General features: G+C 41.8%; 1 long non-coding RNA gene across 1 annotated transcript; it reads left to right on the top strand.

Annotated features, from left to right (window-relative positions):
* The first annotated feature begins 1,038 nt into the window (after positions 1-1,038).
* Positions 1,039-10,326, top strand: LOC137499032 (uncharacterized). Its single transcript, XR_011017981.1, has 3 exons — positions 1,039-1,189; positions 2,930-2,997; positions 10,202-10,326. It is a non-coding gene; the product is annotated as an uncharacterized lncRNA (long non-coding RNA).
* The last annotated feature ends 226 nt before the right edge of the window (positions 10,327-10,552 follow it).

The raw sequence follows: 10,552 nt of genomic DNA, 5'->3' as shown, positions 1-10,552 counted from the left end.
ACTAATTCATTACTTTGGACTGGTTCATTATTAATATTTAGTTTTGTCCATTGACTATTGTTATATGTTTGTAGTATATAAAGGAATATATGGAGTTCAAATAAGTACCGTATACTTGAAAGGAAAAAAATGAACCCCTTCCAGATCTCAGTTCAGAATTAACATTTGCTGCGGCTTGAGTTCTTTAATATGATCTAAATTGATGACTAATCGACTACTTTAAATAAAGTAATGTTCGTACAGTTCATCAACACCCTTGGAGTTGTGAAAAGTAAAGGTTTATAATTTCTATGGCCTGTCAGGTTGAGTGGCTCAGACGGTAGAGACGTTGCTTTCTGAGGTCTAGTTGGCGGGTTAGACCTCGGATCACAATCAGGCCGTGGCATTTGAAGATGTTCATATATGCCAGCCTCGTGTAAATAGATTTACCGGCACTTAAAGGAACTACTGTGGGACAAATTACCAGCACTTCGGTGTCTCCGTAAACTGAAAAAGTGGTTCATGGGTCATAAAAGCATTATTATTATTATTATTATTATTATTATTATTATTATTATTATTATTATTATTATTATTATTATTATTTATATAACCCCGGTAATGACTGATGATGGTGATGCTTGTTGTTTAAAGAGGCCTAACATCTAATGTCATCGGCCCCTTGTAGTAATAATAAGTGAGATGGAATGGTTACAAAGCTGTGTCTTTGCCTGGAGCTGAATGTATTGGTTCTACATCTTTTCGACTTCCTACCGTAAAATCGACTCCTTTCCATTAAAATGAACCGAAAATGTTTGTTAATGCATAAGGTAAGCAGTTCACAATGATTAATTACCACTGAATTTTCGTACAAATAAAATTAATAAACCTCTAATGGCACTTCATTAGTATTGTCATGATTTCCTTTTTTGTGTTATAAAAGATGTACTTGTGGATCATAATTAGTTTCGTCTTATGCGACTAAAATCCTGACGACTATCATGTTATATGTTCTGGGCCTTAGGACAGTCCTAATGAAATTTTGTTTTCCAGTGTTTGCAGTACTGCGCCTTTAGCAAAGCGGGGATTATGGATGGTAACACTTTTGCTCCCGCGGACGACATTTTGAAATTTCACATCTCTGTTCATGAAGGTGATGACGAGTTCATCGCCCAGGGTCCGAAATCTGTCAACGAATGTTTAGATGAAGGTAGGTTTTGAACTCTGTGTTCATTGTTTTGCAGTACACGTACACTCAACTGCATAATATTTGGTCGCTGGCTAAAACCGACACATCCGTCACATCGGAGATCAGGGTAAACATGTACAGTACTGGCTTTGAAACGGAAGTATACATAGTAACTGGCTTATAGACATCACTGATATCCGATTTCGGATCAACGCATAACACGTAAACAACAAATATTGCAGGAAATTGTTTCTAGAAGGTATAGGAGTAGTTATTTCTCCTATAAATACAGTACGTTTTTATGCCTCATCGCTAAGTGTATGTTATGCGACCGGCTTCGAGAGAGTATCTAATAGCTTAGTTGATTGAGACACGGTATTTGGGAGACAGGGAAGGATATTGCAGTGGTTCGAATCTACAAAAATACTCACAGATTGCTGTATGCATGGATCATTGAACCCCAAAGCCAAAAATTAAATACAAAGAATAAAAGTGTCTCGTTAGCCGGAGGATAATTTATTCGAATGATAGCAAGACCTCTGCTTCATATAAGGTCAGGAATGCTCGGTGTCTCCGAATATCTGTTAAGGGAATAGCGTTTTACTTCGACCTGGACCCGATTTTACACCTTTAAATGACTTTCTCATTCGTCCGACTCACTGGTTGAATGGTGAGCGCTGAAGCTTTCGTTTCAGAGAGTCCCGGTTTCGAATCCCGACCGAATCGGGGAGTTTAAACGCTTCTGATTAATTCCTTCTTCTGGCTCGGGGACTAAGTGTTTGTATTTGTTCCAGCACATCCCTCTTTATATACGGGCAACACATAGCGGTACAAACCACCACAGAAACATGCAGTAGTGATTACAACTCTCTATAAGATTCGTTAGGAAGGGCATCCGGTCGTAAAACAGGGACAAATCACATGAGTGACACTGTTCGCACCCAACACCCCACGGGTGTGGGGCAAATCGGTAGAAAAGGAAGAAGGGCATTTCTCATTCAATGATACATTCAGCGACGAGTCACAACTCTTCTTTTTCCTAGCTGGGGATTTGTCACACATTTAGTGCCGAAACGAGCCTTGAACCCTAGTCCTACGAAAAGGTCACATGCAAAAAATTAGCTGACTTTTCACGACAGGGCCCTGAAATCAGTGCTGGAATCCTACGTTTCCAGACGGTTACACGGCGCAGATGGACATCTTTGCATTACTGGCGAGCTGTCCGAATCGTGACTCACGGTTTTCTGCTCGCCGAGCCGCTGCTGGCTTGCCCATAGCGAGGGCTATACAATCAAAACTGTGGTGACGAATTTCACTTTCCTGTTACGTATACCCGTAATTCATAGGTATAGTCCGTGGCCTTACAGTAGAAACAGGAGGACAAATCTGTGCAGCTGTTCTTCTCCTAGGATATTGGTTATGACACCATTCAAAGTTAGGTTTTGGCATGGAAGGTGAGAGGCTTCCCTTGTAAGATTAGTGTTAAGAAAGGTAATAATAATCTCATCCTCTTAAATTGACAATGACGACAACATTACTATGAATCAAGAAAATATCTTCTGAAGTATGTCATAGAAATACTTCCCGGTATCATAATAAATTGTAATAGCAGAAACTGTTTGACTCTTTCCATGAAAGGATTTCTCTATCCCTTATGGCCTGTAAGAATCAATTTACTCTTCATTTTATGAAAATAATAAATGAATTCAACGCCGTGTGATAATATGGTCTTAATATGCTGTCTGACTTATTGCATTTCAGCTTCAAAACTGAAGACAGATGATTCCTGCTTCTTGGCCTATTTCTTGCGGCAATGTGTCCTTGATAAGGTGAGTACGAATACATTTTGTAGTCTTGGATAAATAACACAGAAGGACAATTCAATATTTTTTTTACAATTTCTTGTGTAATGATCGTTTTGTATACTAGGCCACAAGATATGCGCAATTAGTGAACAAGTGGTAGCATATTGTTTGCATAGCAAGTACCCTCAATCAATCAATCAATCAATCAATCAATCAATCAATCAATCAATCAATCAATCAATCAATCAATCAATCAATCAATCAATCAATCAATCAATCAATCAATCAATCAATCAATCAATGATGCATTTAGGGTTGTCGCCCAGATAGCAGATTCACTATCAATTGCTCATCGAGCATTATCTACAATATTTTCAATGAACTTGGAAAGTTATCGAATATATCCCTTGGTAATTTATCACAATCGTTTATTCCTGTCCCAGTCTGTTCTCTTGAATTTCAACTTTATCTTCATAAAATTATATTTCCTACTTTTAAAGCTCCACTCAAATTTATTCTAATACTAATATCACTCCACGCCAATTCACCACTGACAGCTCGAAACATACCACGTAGTCGAGCATCTCGTCTCCTTACCCTGTAACGTTTCTCAACAACCTCGATGGTATGACTACCCCAATGGAGGTCATTCCTTATGTTAACACCTAGGTACTTACATCGCTCCCAATGAGGCACTATCACACCATCAACACAATAATTCAAACTTGGCAGGTTCGACCCTGGCTCAGTCCGGTGATATTTGAAGGTGCTCAAATACATCAACCTCGTGCCGGTCGATTTACTGGCACTTAGAGAACTCCTGCGGGACTAAATTCCGGCACTTCGGTGTCTCTGAAACCGTAAAAGTAGTCAGTGGGACGTAAAGCCAATAACATTATTTTTCATATACATAGATATATATTAAGATAACGTTTCACTCACTCTAGTTCTCTGAATTGTATTTTCTGCAAATGTAGCCAACCATCACTCATTTTTTCTATTCCAGTAGCTCGTATTTTCGTCAATAATCTCCCATGATCTACCCTGTCTCTCAGCTCATCCACCCGAATTCGACCGAACGGAAATACTTTAGCTTTCTTGATATGAATTTGAACTGGCCTGTTACATTTAAAAATGATGAAAACCGTGGAATAATAACTAATATAGACCCTAATACACTGACTGACAGAGCAAATGCAACACCAAGAAGGAGTGGTCAGAACTTTATGCCAATTGCAGGGTAGACTGACGTCACTGAGGTATGCTCATGATGTGAAATGCGCCGCTGTGTTGCGCACGTAGCGAACGATAAATGGGACACGGCGTTGGCGAATGGCCCACTTCGTACCGTGATTTCCCAGCCGACAGTCATTTTAGAACGTGTTGTCGTGTGCCACAGGACACGTGTATAGCTAAGAATGCCAGGCCGCCGTCAACGGAGGCATTTCCAGCAGACAGACGACTTTACGAGGGGTATGGTGATCGGGCTGAGAAGGGCAGTTTGGTCGCTTCGTCAAATCGCAGCCGATACCCATAGGGATGTGTCCACGGTGCAGCGCCTGTGGCGAAGATGGTTGGCGCAGGGACATGTGGCACGTGCGAGGGGTCCAGGCGCAGCCCGAGTGACTTCAGCACGCGAGGATCGGCGCATCCGCCGCCAAGCGGTGGCAGCCCCGCACGCCACGTCAACCGCCATTCTTCAGCATGTGCAAGACACCCTGGCTGTTCCAATATCGACCAGAACAATTTCCCGTCGATTGGTTGAAGGAGGCCTGCACTCCCGGCGTCCGCTCAGAAGACTACCATTGACTCCACAGCATAGACGTGCACGCCTGGCATGGTGCCGGGCTAGAGCGACTTGGATGAGGGAATGGCGGAACGTCGTGTTCTCCGATGAGTCACGCTTCTGTTCTGTCAGTGATAGTCACCGCAGACGAGTGTGGCGTCGGCGTGGAGAAAGGTCAAATCCGGCAGTAACTGTGGAGCGCCCTACCGCTAGACAACGCGGCATCATGGTTTGGGGCGCTATTGCGTATGATTCCACGTCACGTCTAGTGCGTATTCAAGGCACGTTAAATGCCCACCGCTACGTGCAGCATGTGCTGCGGCCGGTGGCACTCCCGTACCTTCAGGGGCTGCCCAATGCTCTGTTTCAGCAGGATAATGCCCGCCCACACACTGCTCGCATCTCCCAACAGGCTCTACGAGGTGTACAGATGCTTCTGTGGCCAGCGTACTCTCCGGATCTCTCACCAATCGAACACGTGTGGGATCTCATTGGACGCCGTTTGCAAACTCTGCCCCAGCCTCGTACGGACGACCAACTGTGGCAAATGGTTGTCAGAGAATGGAGAACCATCCCTCAGGTCACCATCCGCATTCTTATTGATTCTGTACCTCGACGTGTTTCTGCGTGCATCGCCGCTCGCGGTGGTCCTACATCCTACTGAGTCGATGCCGTGCGCATTGTGTAACCTGCATATCGGTTTGAAATAAACATCAATTATTCATCCGTGCCGTCTCTGTTTTTTCCCCAACTTTCATACCTTTCGAACCACTCCTCCTTGGTGTTGCATTGTCACTGTCAGTCAGTGTATATTGTACCACAACTTACGTTACCTGAAAGCACTTTAAAACTGGCAGAAAATTACAATTATAATATGACAACCCGCGATTTTAATTTAATTTTTACGTTCATTGAAGGGCATTTTCAGTATGTATCCATAATAGCTGTTACTGTTGCCTCTATGATTCGGATGACATATACATTATAGATGAGCTTTAAAATTCTGCAATATTTGATGTCTGCAATATGTTTGTATACTGTTACTAGTATGATTCTTCTCAATTATGTGACACCTTCTGCTTACCCTGACGGCCTGTCACAAGAGGACACATGGAAACTGATGGACGTTAATTTAAACGTCTTTACATCGCCCTGGCGCTTTATTATGACATATTTAACATTCATGGATCAGCTTACTCTGTTCTTCTTGAGTTAGCGATACAGCATTTAGTAGCACGTCGTTACGTCTTCATATTATCACCATCATCACTCTCCATTATTATTCTAGGTAGCCTATTCTCCGACATCTGCCTCACATGCTCTACCACGTAGCTGGTTATGTGAACAGATTCATCTATCAAATTTATTCCTAACGCAATCTTTACCTCATCAATACGTGTACCTGCCTGCCTGCCTGCCATTATCCTCACCTGCATGTTGAATAGAACAGCGTTGATCGCAACTGCGAATTCTTCTTCTTCTTCTTTATCTCTTTACCCTCCAGGGTCGGTTTTTCCCTCGGACTCAACGAGGGATCTCACCTCTACCTCCCCAAGGACAGTGTCCTGGAACTTCGGACTACTCTGGGTCGGGGGATAACACTGGGGAGGATGACCAGTACCTCGCCCAGGCGGCCTCACCTGGTATGCTGATCAGAGGTCTTGCTGGGGTTTGGGAAGATTGGTTTTTGGCTTTACGTCGCACCGACACAGATAGATCTTATAGCGTCGATGGGACAGGAATTCCTAGGAATCGGAAGGAAGCGGGCGAGACTTTACTTAAGGTACAGCTCCAGCAATTGCCTGGTGTGAAAATGGGAAACAACGGAAAACCATCTTCATTGCTGCCGACAGTGGGGTTCGAACCCACTATGTCCCGAATACTGGGGGAGATTGGAAGGGATAGACAAGGAAAAGGCCTTAAGTCAGGTACCATCTCGGCATTTGCCTGGTTGAGGTCGGAATCGAACCCACCTCTATCTACTCAGTTGACTTCCCGAGGTTGAGTGGACCTCGATCCAGCCCTCGTACCACTTTTCAAATTTCGTGGCAGAGCCCGGAATCGATCCCGGGCCTCCGGGGGTGGCAGGTAATCACACTAACCACTACACCACAGAGGGGGGACTCAACTGCTAACTCACTGCATTAGGATTAGGAAGGTAGTTGCCCGTGACCTTATTTAATACACAGCATTGGTGTGAGAATGTGCAACCACGTAAAATCATTTTCAGGGCAGCCAATGATAGGATTTAAGCCCACCATCTCCCGCATTCGAGCTAACAGCAACACGACTCAAACCGAGAATCCATCTCGCTCGGTGTTTTTATTTTATTTAGTACACTACATTCCTGGGAGAATAAAAATCCTATTTGAAAAGGCCCACCTGTTCCTGCTTTGTATTACCTACCTGATATTCAATTACCTGAGTTTCCTCTCAACTGATTTCGCTTTAGTATTGAAAATATATTATTAAGTTTCGTATCATTCTCGCTGCTGCTCTTCTCAGTATCCAAGATATTAGATAGCTTTCAGCACAGTTTACCATTGACCAAGTCGTAGGCGTAGGCCAAGCTGATTACTACAATTCTTACCGAGCTATATCCTTCTTTGCTATTTTACAAGAGTGTAGTCATTTACCATCTCCTTAAACCTTTATAACTACTTTGAACCAGGAGTTATCTGTCAATGTAAATACTTTTGTCTGCTCGTAATAACCTATCATGATCATATAATATCGCTGTATGGCTAACATAGTTTTTCTTGGTATTCTCTCTTACGTCTTCCTAGGTCTATAAAACTTAAGCATAAGTGTCTATTGTTCTCGTAGCATTTTTCGGGTGAGTCAGCCGCGCCTGACGTGTTATGCTGATAGGCGTCCCACCCAACGTCACTGGCGTCGTTAAGGTCTATCTATTTTTCCGTACACCAAGCAGCAGTCGCCGTTAATCACTCACTGCAACATTACGTTTGCAAAAATATGTACCGTATGCGACAGGCATTTACACAATGCATCAAGATGCCATACGGTTATGTAAAAAGTACGTGCCAATTATGAGTTTTCAGTAGGGTATGAAATGAAAGCTAAAGGCGATGGCATACTGATAAAAAACGTGTGTGAATTTGTGAAGCGGAAGTAGTAGCCCATCTAGTATATGATTTTTCACGAGAGTTTAATCCTGATGTAAACAAGGCATGTCCACGCCTTAGTCAAAGAAAGAGTTGTGATTCGCTGAGCGTGTAGTATCGACCTCCGCCCCGTCAACGTCTCGTGTTCGGACATACAGTGCTGCGCATATGACCTAAAATAGACGAGGAACAGTTTTTGAGCTATGTGAAACTAAACGGAGGGGTTTGAAGGGACATCTACTGCTGATGATTAGGGCCTACGTTATTTTTTTATTTATTTATTTATTTATTTATTTATTTATGTATTTATTTATTTATTTATTTATTTATTTATTTATTTATTTATTTATTTATTTATTTATTTATTTCTGAATGTTAAAGAAAGCTATCGTAGGCTGGAGCACAAAATTACACACGTAGGAAGGTTTATCTTAGGACAGCTGTTTGAAATGTCCGCCCGGTAGACTGTAACCTAAGAGAAAACCAGCTTTCGAATTGAAATGTATATATCTTATCTTGTAGAGTTCCTATCATGATAGAGCATATAGCACGATTGGACATGTCAGACGGAACTGTTGATAATTCTGTAACAACATCTACCGAAAAGAAACAACTCAAAAAATACAATATCCTTCCTATCCATTAACACAGGTTTACGTTCTCTTTTAAGAAACTGGAACCCTATGTCCTTTAAAAGTCTGTACAATGTAGTTAAACTGAAGGTGGGTAAAGTTTTATCTTTATTTACACTGTCTAATACTTTGCGTAAAGTAGGTGGTTCATTCCGAAAAAAAAAATCATGAATTTTCCTTCTAATACCACTTTTGACAATATCGTCATACTTCTCGATTCTTTGAGGTCGTTTACGTTCCTTTCCCGGCGTTGTTAATTTCCTTGTCTTTCTAAACTCTGTCCGCATGTTATGAACCGAACTAGCCGACACACCACACAACTCTGCACTTAGTTTCTCTACCTCTTTTACGGCTAAACCTGGATTCTGTTCACTTATTTTATTAAAAACATTCACAACGCACTGCCTATGGTCACTTCTGAGCGGTTTTCCTCTTTTGTGCTTCACTACACGGGATGGTCCTACCCCTTGCTCCATTTCTCTCACTATGAATACTGACACTGACAGCTGCTGCAAGATGCAACACCTTATCTTCACACTGTACAGCTTGGGTCTTTCCCTCACTATGAGAAGACTTCCTGCATTACACCAAGCCTTCTGCCTTCATATCTCGTTCTTTAATCACTGTTTTATTAAAAAACCATATAGATATATACCGGTATATATGACAACCATCTTTTAATTTGATTACGTACTCCTTCAGACTATCTAAATGGAATAAACTAAGATAAAATTAAATTAACGCGACGTACTAATTTTCTTCGAGCTCGCATACAGTCGAGTGAGTGCGACGGTTGCTTCTCCAATCAACTACGTCTATGTCCACGTGCAAAGCCAAGGTGCTCCGCCTTTTTGTTTACATCAGGATTAAACTCTCGTGAAAAATCATATAGAGGAAATGGCTTGGAGTGGGAAGGAGACGGCCGTGTCCTTAATTACAGTACATCCCATGCATTTGCTTCGTGTGAAAATGGGGAATCACAGAAAACCACTTAAGGGCTGCCGACATTGGGGTTCGAACCCACTATGTCCCGATTGTAAGCACTCAGCTGCGCGCACCTATCTGCACGGCCAACTCCCTCGGTACCGGTATGTTTTATTTAAATGGAATCTCTGTGTCCTAGTATCTGAGGTCAAATGGTAAAGAATAACAATCTTACAGTTCGGCTCCATGGTTAAATTGAGTCCAAGGGGTTCTGGGTTCGATTCATGACCGGTAGAAGGATTTTAACTTTCATTGGTTAATTCCGATGGATCGGAGGAAGGGCCTCATCCTCATAGATTAACAGTTCACCTATAGGGCGTCTAGTCGAAAAACCTACGCCTGGACTCTCTAGACGCCACACTTTATAATAATCATAATAATTATTATTGATGATCTCAAGAATGTCTTCAAATTCAAAACTCAGGAATATTATATTCAGTTCCAGTAATAGGACCTCAACAGTATTATGTCCTCAGCATTTAAGGAAACCAACCACAGGTGTACATGGTGTATAACCTACAGTAACACTGCATATTAAAAATATTGGACCAGTTGTTCGTCAGTGGATTGTGATTGTATTATTTATGTTCAAAATCCTATTTTATTATTCCCAACGATAATCCATTTCTGTAAACAATGACCTTCAGTGTATGAGAAATCTGAAATACTAAGCTTTATATGTAATTTCTGATATGTTTTAGAGCTTCAACCTTGTGTACTTCCACAGAAGTTAATTGGCCGAATATGAACGTGCATCCTGAGAAGAAAATACGGAAGAGATCCTGGCGAGACACCATAATTCTTGTGAATACTTTTCTTTAACTAAAACCAATGTATTCTAAATATGAATAAATATGTTTATGACTGAATAGTGAAACGACTCAGTCGTTACTGATTATTCAGATTCCTGTAACATAAGGTTGTAAGTACAACTGCAGGTAGACGCTGTGACCCTACAAAATGTACAATAAATGTTGGTGCCCGGACGGTGAACTAGCAAATAAATATAATTAACACGTTCCCTGCTTTGCGAGTCGCATGTGACTCGTACA

This window comes from Anabrus simplex, chromosome 3 (genome assembly GCF_040414725.1).
Source record: "Anabrus simplex isolate iqAnaSimp1 chromosome 3, ASM4041472v1, whole genome shotgun sequence".
Classification (NCBI taxonomy): Eukaryota; Metazoa; Arthropoda; class Insecta; order Orthoptera; family Tettigoniidae; genus Anabrus; species Anabrus simplex.
The sequence above is the reverse complement of the archived record's forward strand: the minus strand, read 5'-3'. Positions and strand labels throughout refer to the sequence as shown.